At 39.4% G+C, this 12009-nt stretch overlaps 1 protein-coding gene and 1 pseudogene across 2 annotated transcripts in view; one reads left to right on the plus strand and one right to left on the minus strand.

Moving 5' to 3' along the window:
• MGA (MAX dimerization protein MGA) overlaps positions 1-12009 on the minus strand; it is a 168146-nt gene that overhangs the window by 151340 nt on the left and 4797 nt on the right. The window lies entirely within an intron of this gene.
• On the plus strand, positions 9855-10306 carry LOC131517921 (small ribosomal subunit protein uS12-like; annotated as a pseudogene).

A 12009-nucleotide genomic window follows, 5' to 3' on the forward strand; every position in this document is an offset into this window, starting at 1 on the left:
GACCTCTCTAACTCAGGGAGTACAACTTGAGACCAAATTCTATGTGACTCTTATTTTCTCTATTTTCCCTAGAGAGAAAGGGCTCAGGGCTACAGGACTATCCCATTCCCATTCCTTTACCTTAAAATCTTCTAGTAACAAACACTTCAAGCTATCCCGGACTTTGTCTATGAAATCAAAACTCCACCAAAAAAAAAAAAAAAAAAAGACTCCACACCATAGGAATCCTGCCAAAACCACTGAAAAAGGCATTTCAGTTTGTAAAATGATGATTACATCACCATTTAGTAAGTGCTTACTATATGCCAAGCATTGTTTTTAGCACTTTACATTCTTAATCTCATTAATCTTCAGAAAAGCCTGAGGTAGATTCTATTATCCCTATTGTACTGATAAGGAAAGTGATGAGAATTTAAGCAACCTGTTACGAGGCATTCAGAAGGGGGGGCAAGAGGGGGGTGGCGCACCTGGGTGGCTCAGTGGATTAAGCATCCAACTCTTGATTTCGGCTCAGGTTATGATCTCAAAGTCATGAAATTGAGCCCCTCGTAGGTCTATGGGTGCGACGACAGTCTACGGAGCCTGCTAAGGATTCTCTCTCCCTCTCTCTCTGCCCCTCCCCTCTCAAAATTAATAAATAAAAACTTCAAAAATTCTGAAAGAAAATGACTTCCAACCTAGATTTCTATTATTCTGTCTTCATGAATGGTAAAGGTCTATGATCAGGGTCATCAAACTACTTGGCCTAGTGTTTGTTTGTTGGTTAGTTGGTCTAATGTTTGTTTTTGTAAATAGTCTTACTGAAACACAGCCATGTTCATTCATTTATGTATCACCTATGGGTGCTTTTCTGATACAAGAGAACAGCTGAAATGTTGAGGCACAGACCCTCTAGCCCATAAAGCCTAAAATATTTACTATCTGGTCCTTTACAAAAAAAATTTGCCAACCCCCAGTCTATGAATATAAAAATCAATGACAACCAGGAAAATGGAGGGCCTATAGGAGTTGACAAGAATTTGAATATAATGTTGGGAAAACAGGGGCGCCTGTGTGGCTCAGTCGGTTGGGCATCCAACTTCGGCTCAGGTCACGATCTCGCGGTCCCGTGGGTTCGAGCCCCGCGTCGGGCTCTGTGCTGATGGTCAGAGCCTGGAGCCTGCTTCCGATTCTGTGTCTCCCTCTCTCTGACCCTCCCCCGCTCATGCTCTGTCTCTCTCTGTCTCAAAAATAAATAAACGTTAAAAAAAAAAATTAAAAAAAAAAAATGTTGGGAAATCAGAATAAGACTATAATTCGCATTTTCCTGGGGAAAAAACAGGTTTGCAATGTCACTTGAAGACAGTGCCCAAGAGATCAGTTTCTGATTTTTATCCAGGTACTTACCTCCTGCCTTTTCAGGAATTCTGAAGAAGGCCCCTAGGAAACATATAGTCATCATTAAATTATTTGGAGAATAATTGTAAAATGTGTAAATTTCCAGAGGTTTTATTTCTTTTATTCTCTGGCTACCCATCTTTTGAATTTTTTTTTTTTTTTAAGTAAGCTCTATGTCCAATATGGGGCTCAAACTCACAATCTCAAGATCAAGAGTTACATGCTCTACCGACTGAGCCAGCCAGGCACTCCAAATGTTCTACTACTTATTACCACTTCTAGTGAAAGTGAACAGGGAAGACAAAAATACATGAAAGGCAAGCTGGCCAGTTCTAGTGTATCAGCAAGTAAACACACTGGGGAAAGAGTTAGCAATTCTTTTTTTTTTTTTCAACGTTTTTTAATTTTTTTTTATTTTTGGGACAGAGAGAGACATAGCATGAACGGGGGAGGGGCAGAGAGAGAGGGAGACACAGAATCGGAAACAGGCTCCAGGCTCTGAGCCATCAGCCCAGAGCCCGACGCGGGGCTCGAACTCACGGACCGCGAGATCGTGACCTGGCTGAAGTCGGACGCTTAACCGACTGCGCCACCCAGGCGCCCCAAGAGTTAGCAATTCTTATAAAATGTATTAGGAAAACGAAATTTTTTCTCTTAAAGATTTTATTTTCAAGTAATCTCTATATTCAACATGGGGTTCAAACTAACAGTCCCATGATCAAGACTCACATGTTCTGAGTCAGCCAGATGCTCCTAACAAAACTAAAATTTTAAATACCAACAAATTAAGTTCAACATAAGCCAACAGTGGGACACATCTGCAAAAAACTCTACAGTGGGACACATCTGCAAAAAACTCTACAATGGAGGAATGGCATCCAGATCCTGAGAGGAAATAATTCCTCTATATGCTAAACCGGCATGCCTAAATCTGGACTAATATATTGTTTGGGGCATCATCTTTTTTAACATTTATCTTATTTTTTTATGTTTTATTTTATATTTGAGAGAGACAGAGAGACAGAGCATGAGCAGAGGAGGGCAGAAAGACGGAGACAGGATTTAAAGCAGGCTCCAGGCTCTGAGCTGTCAGCACAGAGCCCGATGTGGGGCTCAAACCCACAAACCATGAGATCATGACTTGAACCAAAGTCAGACCCTTAACCAACCGAGTGACCCAAGCGCCCCTTTTAATGTTTACTTTTGAGAGTGAGAGAGAGCGAGTGCGTGCGTACACACACAAGCGAGGGAGGGGCAGAGAGAGCGGGAGACACAATCTGAAGCAGGCTCCAGGATCTGAACTGTCAGTGCGACGCGGCGCTCAAACCCACGAACTGTGAGATCATGACCTGAGCTGATGCTGGACCCTTAACTGACTGAACAACTGAGGTATCCCTTGGGGCATCATGTTTTAAGAGGACCAAAGGAGGTCAGTAAAGGTGGTGAGAATATGCAGAACCTACAATGTATTAAACAAAGACTGAAATCATTGAGGGGCACCTGAATGGCTCAGTCAGTTAAATGTGGGACTTTAGGTCACTATCAGGTCACTCAGGTCACTATCTCATGGTTTCTGAGTTCCAGCAACAGGTGAGGCTCTGTGCTAACAGCTCAGAGCCTGGAGCCTACTTCAGGTTCTGTGTCTTCCTCTCTCTCTGCCCCTCCCCTGCTCACACTCTGTCTCTCAAAAATAAACAAACATTAAAAAAGTTTTTTTTTAAATCATTGACAATTTTCTTAGTTTTTTTGTTTTTGTTTAATTTTAATAAGCATTACCAGAGCATTAAACATTAAAGCCATTAATTCATTAAATAATCAACAAGTATTGAAAAACTACGATAGGCCAGGAACTGTTCTGGGACAAAAATCCCTCACCCTCTTAAAGCTTACTTTCTAGAGAGGAACACAGAAAATAAAACAAGAAATAACATAATTTCAGATACCTACAATCTTACCACTAACCATAACTCTGAATTTCCATATGCACATATATTTTTTTATATATTTTTTTTTCATAATTTAAAGCAATAATCTTGGCATTTGGGGTTCTACTCTTCATTTACCATTAATTTGAGAACATATTTTCCAAGTTGCTACAGAGCTTTTATTTTTTTTATTTTTATTTTTTTTTTAAGGAGGCTTCAAGACAGTGTGGTGCTTGAACCCACAACCCCGAGATCAAGAGTCAGATGCCCTATCAAATGAGCCACCTGGACACCCCTGTATTTTCTACTTTTAATACTACAATTTACTAACTATTCCTCTATTCTTTCACACATGTTATATCCAGCCTTTGCTGTAAGTGCAACAAAGGACCAGAATGGCCATCACTTCCTTCTCCAGAGGAATGTGGGCAGAATAGGCAGTGAGCTGTTGGTTTTGCAGCAGAATGACAAAATTGATAGTAGCAGCCCACGACATTAGGACTAACATGCTTATATAAGAAAGAAACAACCCATATCCAATCACTCCAGGCAAAACCTCAAGTATAAAAAGAATTTGTGTTGAGGTGAGAGTAGGAGACCTGGGCTCTCTTCAGAACACTGCCTTCCTATTGGTAAGGATAGAATTCTGTGGCATGTGAGAGTGCACCACCAAGCCCAGAGGAACTTCCTCAAATTCCTGGAAAGTCTATGCAGAACCAACATATCGACATCCAAAAATCAGTCACGAGCCACTGAACAGTCCACAAGAATTTGCAAGGATTTGATGATAATTGGTCTCAAAATCAAAAATGATTTTCATTATCACTGCCTAGAAAATTTAAGATGTGAGAAGATATTTTTTTTTTATGAAGATAATGTAAAAGGGTCATTTGAAGGATGTCATGGAAGCAGGAATAAAATATTCCATATGCTCTAGAGGGTCCTGGAATGGAAGTTTCTGGACAGATGATTTCATGTCAGTACAAGGAAAAATCCCTGACCTCTAAAACCACACAACAATAATACAAGTTTCATCACAAAGCGGTAAGCTATCACCAGATATATTTAGCAAAAAGTGACTGATTGCCTTTTGTGGCTTTGTAAAGAAGACTCAGAATCTGACTGGGGTTTTTTGTTCTTGTTCTTTACCCGGATCTTCAATTCGGTTTGTTTCGTTTTATCAAAGTTATAAAATTTTATGACATGCAAGAATTAAATGAAATTCCAATTTCGGCACCCATAAAGTTTTCCTGGAACACAGCCATAATCATTTGTTTACATGTTGTCTATGGCTGATTTCATGCTACCACAGCAGAGTTGCATAGTTGTGACAGAAACAATAAGACCCACAAAGCTTAAGGGGCACCCAGGTGGCTCAGTTGGTTGAGCATCTGACTTCAGCTCAGGTCATGATCTCACAGTTCATGAGTTCGAGCCCGCGTTAGCTGTCTGTGCTGACAGCTTGGAGCCTGGAGCCTGCTTCAGATTCTGTGTCTCCCTCTTTTTCTGCCCCTCCTCTGCTCATGCTCTGTCTCTTTCTCAAAAATGAATAAACATTAAAAAAAGTTTAATATTATCTTGCCCTTTAGAGAAAAAGTTTGCCAACCCCTGTCCACAGGCCTGAAAGTAGTACATGTAGTACAGATAAATCAAAGCTATGTATGGAGGGAGAAGCATGGCAAATGACATAAACTATACAGTAGCAGGCTTCATGTACTAAGCTAAAGAATCTGAACTTGTCTCAACTTGATTCCATTTATTCTGAGAAGTCACTGAAGAACTGTGTAGAGACTAATCTGATTAGATAAACCTTATGGAAAGACAATAGCCGCTTGCTTTTAAAGGTATCTAAGTTATTCATTTTATTTACTAAAAGAACAAAACTTTCCACTAAAACAAAAAGGCATAAAATAAAATAAGCCTAGATGCATATCAATAAGGTTAACAGTGATAGCATATTAAAAATTTTTATCTCCTGGGGTGCCTGGCTGGCTCAGTCGAGAGCATAAACTCTTGATCTCATGGCTGGGAGTTCAAGCCCCACGTTGAATGCAAAAAATAAAATATTTTAAAAACTTTTTTTATCTCTTTCTTTGTGTTTATCTAGGTTTTTTAATTCTTCAAATCTGAATTATAAAACTGCTTTTGTAATCCAAATACAAAAATCAGTATTTTTAAACTCCTGTTCACATACCCACAAAATTTGTTTCCTATGTTCTATAATCTTCTCCCCACCTTTAGATAGAAAAATACGTCTAGGAAAACCTACACATAGAAAAACTATTAAAGTATGCCACAGTCACACTTATAAAGGATAAACGACATTCTACCTTTTTCAAATTATGTATAATATTTGCTTTGCAGACATGAAAAAATAAAATGTTTGAATCCAAGTACTGGCAGGACAATCTCTTCCAACATAGGGCTTTTGTTATATCCAACAAAGAGCCAAATCAGTATCTTAATGAAACTAAAAATGTTAAACGATAGGAGAAAATGCAGAGTTTGAAAATCAAAATGTTGAAAACTGATGCAAGATAAGACTGCATATAACCCTGAGAATATAATTATGTACTTAAGAAATGCAAACTCCTTGATTTATACCCCAGTACTTTGCACTTAATGATACACCGCTTGTTAAGATTATTTTTTAATGTTACGTTTCAGTTCTTCCACTAAGTTGTCAGATATTCATGTGCAGAGAACCATGTCTTTTATTTCTTTTGTGAGTCCCCCACAACACCTCATACAGTGCCCATATATGGTAGGTGTTCAATACATGCTTAGGACTGAATGACAAAATAATTAACCCTACTTTGAGCTCACAGACTGAAACCTTCACACCTACAATTTACACCACTAAGCCTCCCTCTACGCAACAATTTAATGGACATTCCTGGGGCGAGTACTGCTGATTCTACTGGATTTTTTACATTAGGCTTCTTCCTAGCAAAGAGCTCAAAGTACACGTGTAATGTTAAAATAGAATTCCTGACTACTGAGAAGGTGGGTGGGAAAGTAGGCAAGTGAAGGAAGAATCTATTATAAAAGCTCGCCTCCGAAGAAATAAGCATTATTCAGCCCTAGAGATTAAAACATTCCTAAAATGTCTCTGAATTAAGACTTCTAACTGACACCATTTCGTTAAACTTTGTACTAGCTAAGTTCTATCACAATATCATTAAAACCAAAAACTGACCATTAAAAAAAAATCCTGAAAATCTCAGCTAACAATCTATACTACTGTGCATTATAAGATCTAGTTGTAATTATTTACTCTTTTCCCAAAACAAAACTTCCAATCTTTTTCAGAGCATTATGATTGAACATCTACCACATGCTAAGCACTGAAAAAAAACAAATGAATAAAAAAAACCAGTCAAAATATCAACTGATTTTGTGATCTGCTATAAATTAAAGTACCAACGACAGAGCTGAAGAAGCACCATGCAGTGAGGAGACAACTTCTGTGGAAATTACGCACCAAATTTAAGCTGGACATTGAAGACTGAGCAGGAGTTTGAGGCAAAAAGTAAGAAGGGGAGAAAGAGTACTCCTGGCAAATGCAGGGCTATGTACAAGCAGAGCACACTGGGCATGGCAGGATATGGAGGGAGAGGGAGAGTTAGACAATGATGGGTCTGGTATGAAAGCTATGCAAGCTGGAATTTATGCCCCCAGGTAACGGACACAAAGTGGAAATCTTCAGGTAGGCAGTGACAAAAATCTGCAGAATCAGTTCATAAAACAGAAAGAGGTCATATTACAATCATCTTAAAGGCATGATTTAATACTGTACCGTATAGACAAAGCTGAGTATTGTGGCGATGAAGATACAAAAGAAATCTAAGTATAACTTATTCCTCTGTCCATGCTTTCAACAGAGTCTCAGGGCTCAGTCACTGGCCCTCTTTACTCCCTGCCTGATCTTATGAGACCCATATTTTTAAAACACTATATACAGGGGCATCTGGGTGGCTCAGTCGGTTAAGTGTCCGACTTAAGCTCAGGTCATGATCTCACAGGTTTGTGAGTTCGAGCCCCACATCGGGCTCTGTGCTGACAGCTCAGAGCCCGAAGCCTGCTTCAGATTCTGTGTCTCCCTCTCTCTTTCTGCCCCTTCCCCACTCATGCTCTGTCTCTGTCTCTCTCTCTCTCTCTCAAAAAGAAATAAACATTAAAAAACTAAAAAAAAAACCACTATATACTGATGGCATCCCAAATGTATATTATATTCACGGACCTGACTTTAACTCTAAGCTCCAGACTTAAACTTTAAGTCAACTGCTTCCTCAGTGGTTATTACTAGATATCTAGTAATATCTCAAACTCAACACTATCCAATTCAACTCTTCATAGTAAACCCCAAACTAACTAACTCCTTCTAGTTTTCACCTCTGTACATGGCACCAGTTGCTACAGCTAAAAAATTTATCATCTTTGATTCCCTCTTTCTCTCACCTCCCACAACTAACCTATCAGCAAATTCTATTCCTTCTACCTTCAAAATGTACCCTGAATCGGACCCCTTCTCACTGTATCACTGCCTCCCTGATCCAAGCTATCATACTGCATCTTACCATTCCAGTGACTTCCTATATGGTCTCCTACTATCCCTCTTATCTCTATAGCAGTCAAAGTGACCTTTTTAAAACATAAATTAGGCTGTGTCATTTTTCTTTATAAAACTGTCCAATGAATCCCATCACACTTAGAATGAAATACAAAGCCCTTCTGGTGTACCAGACTCTATACCATTTGAAACCACCAACTACCCAGTATCATTTCCTACCACTGTATCTCACCACCACCACTTCCAATTATTACTCCAGCAAGAATCTCCCAACTATAGCACACTAGCCTTTTCGCACTTCCTCGAAAATCACAAACTGATTCTCACCTCAGTCTTTGCATTAGTATTCTCTCACACCATTTGAAATGATCCATGGTGGTATGGCACACTCCTTATCATTCAGGTCTCTTTATGCTCAAGCCTTCATATTATGCTCAAGCGTTCAGAGATAATATAGAAACATTACCTGACAACCTATCTAAAAGAACCACCAAACCCACCACCACCACTCACTCTTCTCTCATAATATTTTCTTCACAGCATTTTTATAATATCGGAAATCATATTATTTATTAGTGTCTAACTAGAATATAAATTCCATGAGAGAAAGGACTTATTCACTGTTCAATCCTTAGACTTAGTATAATCATTGGCATACGACAGGGCTCATTATTTGTTGTTGAATGAACAAATTAACTTAATTGGTCTAATCTTAAGATTTTTAATTTATTTTTTATTCTGAGAAAGAGTATGCAACCAGAGGAGGGGCAGAGAGAGAGGGAGAGAAAATCCCAAGCAGTCTCCACACCATCAGCACAAAGTTCAATGCAGGAATTGATCCCACTAATCAAGAGATCACAGCCTGAGCTAAAACAAAGAGACGCTTTACAGACTGAGCCACCCAGGTGCCCCTGATCTTATTTATATTTTTCTCCTGTCATGCATAACTAATTGCTTCCCCACTTTTGGATTTAGATCTATTTCACGATTATCAGGCTTTTCTTCCTAGAACAGAGATATAAAATAGTTTAAAGACTGTTAAAACAAGCCATACTATACTAATGCCTTTAATTCCTTTCTATAATTAGCCCTGTCAGCAACTTGTTCAGTTATTTTGACTATAACTTCCATTATCCTTTCTACATTATCAGAATTTTCAATGTACTGATTATACATGCTATAAATATTCACAGATATAACCATAAAGAAGGTTATAACATTTTTTGCATTGCAAGTAACACAAGTTGGTTTTTTGTTTTGTTTTAATTTTTTTTTTTTAACGTTTATTTATTTTTGAGACAGAGAGAGACAGAGCATGAACGGGGGAGGGTCACAGAGAGAGGCAGACACAGAATCTGAAACAGGCTCCAGGCTCTGAGCTGTCAGCACAGAGCCCGACGCGGGGCTCGAACCCACGGACCGTGAGATCATGACCTGAGCCGAAGTCGGACGCTCAACCGACCGAGCCACCCAGGCGCCCCGTGTTTTTTTTTGTTTTTCTTTTTTAAGAAAAAGTACAGAAAAAGAAATACAGAAAAGCAAACATTTGAAAAACAAATTCAGGAATGCCTGGGTGGCTCAGTCAGCTAAGTATCCAACTTCAGTTCAAGTCATGATCTCACAGATCCTGAGCTTGAGCCCCGTATTGAGCTCTCTCCTGTCAGGATGTAGCCTGCTTTGGATCCTCTGTCTCCCTCTCTCTCCTCCTCCACTCATTCTCTCTCAAAAATAAAATAAACATTAAAAAAACGTATTTCAAAATATGCTTTAAAAAAACTCACAGGCAGGTGATGAAGGTCGACACCAAGAGTAGTAAGTCATGCTGATAGTCTGTACTCTAACCCCAATCAATAATGAGAAAAATACCAAACCCCAAATGAGGGACACATTACAAAATACTGACCAGTATGCCTCAAAACTATCAAGATTATCAAAAATAAATTCTGAGTTCTTTTGCTCAGGCCCATGGCACTGGCAGAATGGACAAATGTCATGGTCTTCATACTGCCAAGAAGCTCCATAGCCACAGATGGGATCAGAAGTGGCATGGTAAACAGTACAAGCAAGCCCATTTGGGCACAGCCCTGCAGGCCAACCTTTTTGGAGGCACTTCCCATGCAAAGGGAATTGTGCCGGAAAAAGTAGAGGTTGAAGCCAAACAGCCAAATTCTGCCATCAGGAAGCATGTCAGAGTCCAGCTGATCAAGAATGACAAAAAAAAAAAAAAAAAAAAAATTACAGCCCTGTACCCAACGATGGTTGTCTGAATTTTATTGAAGAAAATGATGAGGTTCCGGTTGTGGGATTTGGTCACAAAGGTCATGCTGTCAGTGACATTCCTGGAGTTTGTGTTACAGTTGTCAAAGTAGCCAATGTCTCTCTTTTTGTTTTGTACAAAGGCAGAAGGAAGAATCAAGATGATAAGTTTTGATAGTAAAAACATGACAATAAATTTTCATATGCCAAAAGACAGTCTGAGAAGCTATCATAGCTAAAAGGATCTCAGAGACATAATTACTCAAAGTATTGTGGCTGTGTAATGGTGCTAAAAGGCAATAGCTTACTGTGAACTCTCTGGAGATGCCTTGGAAGATCAAGCAATCAGCTTTGTTTGCAGTGAAGCTATAGCCATCTTGATAGCACATTCCTTATTTGTTTTCACTTTTTCCCTACCTCATTTCCTTTTCCCCTCTCACACCTTCTTCCCTGGAATTTCATCCATTAATAAAGAATTAGTATACCAGCATTATCAACAATAGCCAAATTATGGAAACTGCCCAAGTGTCCACTGATTGGCGAATAGATAAAGAAGATGTGAGGGGCACATGGGTGGCTGAGTTGGTTGAGCGTATGACTTCTGCTCAGGTCATGATCTCACAGTTCATGGGTTCGAGCCCCAGATCGGGCTCTGTGCTGACAGCTTGGAGCCTGGAGCCTGTTTCGGATTCTGTGTCTCCCTTACTCTCTACCCCTCCCCCACTCATGCTCTGTCTCTGTCTCTAAAAAATGAATAAACCTTAAAAAAATTTTTTTAAAAAGAAAATGTGGCATACATACACACACGCACACACATGCACACGATGGATATTACTCGGCCATAAAAAAAGAATGAAATCTTGCCATTTATGATGACATGGATGGAGCTAGAGAGTACCATGCTAAGCAAAATAAGTCAGTCAGAGAAAGACAAATACCATATGATTTCACTCATTATGTAGAATTTAAGAAACAAAACAAATGAGGGGCATCTGGCTGGCTCAGTCAGTGGAGTATACAACTCTTGATCTCAGGGTTGTAAGTTCAAGCTCCACACTGTATGTAGAGACCAATTAAATAGATATTTAAAAAACAAAAACAAATAAGCAAAGGAAAAAACAAAAAACAAAAAACAAGAGACAGGCAAACCAAGAAATAAACTCTTAAACTACAGAGAACAAGCTGATGGTTACCAGAAGGGAAGAGGGTGGGGATGGGAATAGTTAAATACGTGATGGAGTATTATGATGAACACAGGGGTGATGTAAGGAACTGATGAATCATTATATTGTAACTAATATTACATTGTGTGTTAGTTAACCAACTGGAATTTAAATAATAAAAAGCATTGGTACATTAAAAAAACTTTTTTGTGTGGTATCCTGGAATAGAAAAAGGACATTAGAGGGGCACCTGAGTGGCTCAGTTAAGAGCCCAACTCTTGGTTTAGGCTCAGGTCATGATCTCACAGTTTCATAAGTTCACCCCCATATGGAGCTGTACATTGGCAGTATGGAGCCTGCTTGAGATTCTCTGTCTCTTTCTCTCTGTCCCTCCCCAACTCATGCTGTCTCTGTCTCTCTCAAAATAAATAAATAAGCTTCAAAAAAATACAAAAGAAAAAACGTCATTAGATAAAACTAAAGAAATCTGAGGCACCTGGGTGGTTCAGTCAGTTAAGTGTCCAACTCTCGGTTTTGGCTCAGGTCACCATTCCATGGTTCCTGGGTTCGAGCTCAGCTGATCTTGGCTCGGGTCATGATCTCAACAGTTTCTGGGTTCGAGTTCGGCACTGAACTCGGGTTCATCAAACTTGGGATTCTTTCTCTCTCACTTTCCTTCTGCCCCTCCCGTGGTCGCACACACACACACTCTCTC

The sequence above is a fragment of the Neofelis nebulosa genome, chromosome 7 (assembly GCF_028018385.1).
Source record: "Neofelis nebulosa isolate mNeoNeb1 chromosome 7, mNeoNeb1.pri, whole genome shotgun sequence".
Taxonomy (NCBI): Eukaryota; Metazoa; Chordata; class Mammalia; order Carnivora; family Felidae; genus Neofelis; species Neofelis nebulosa.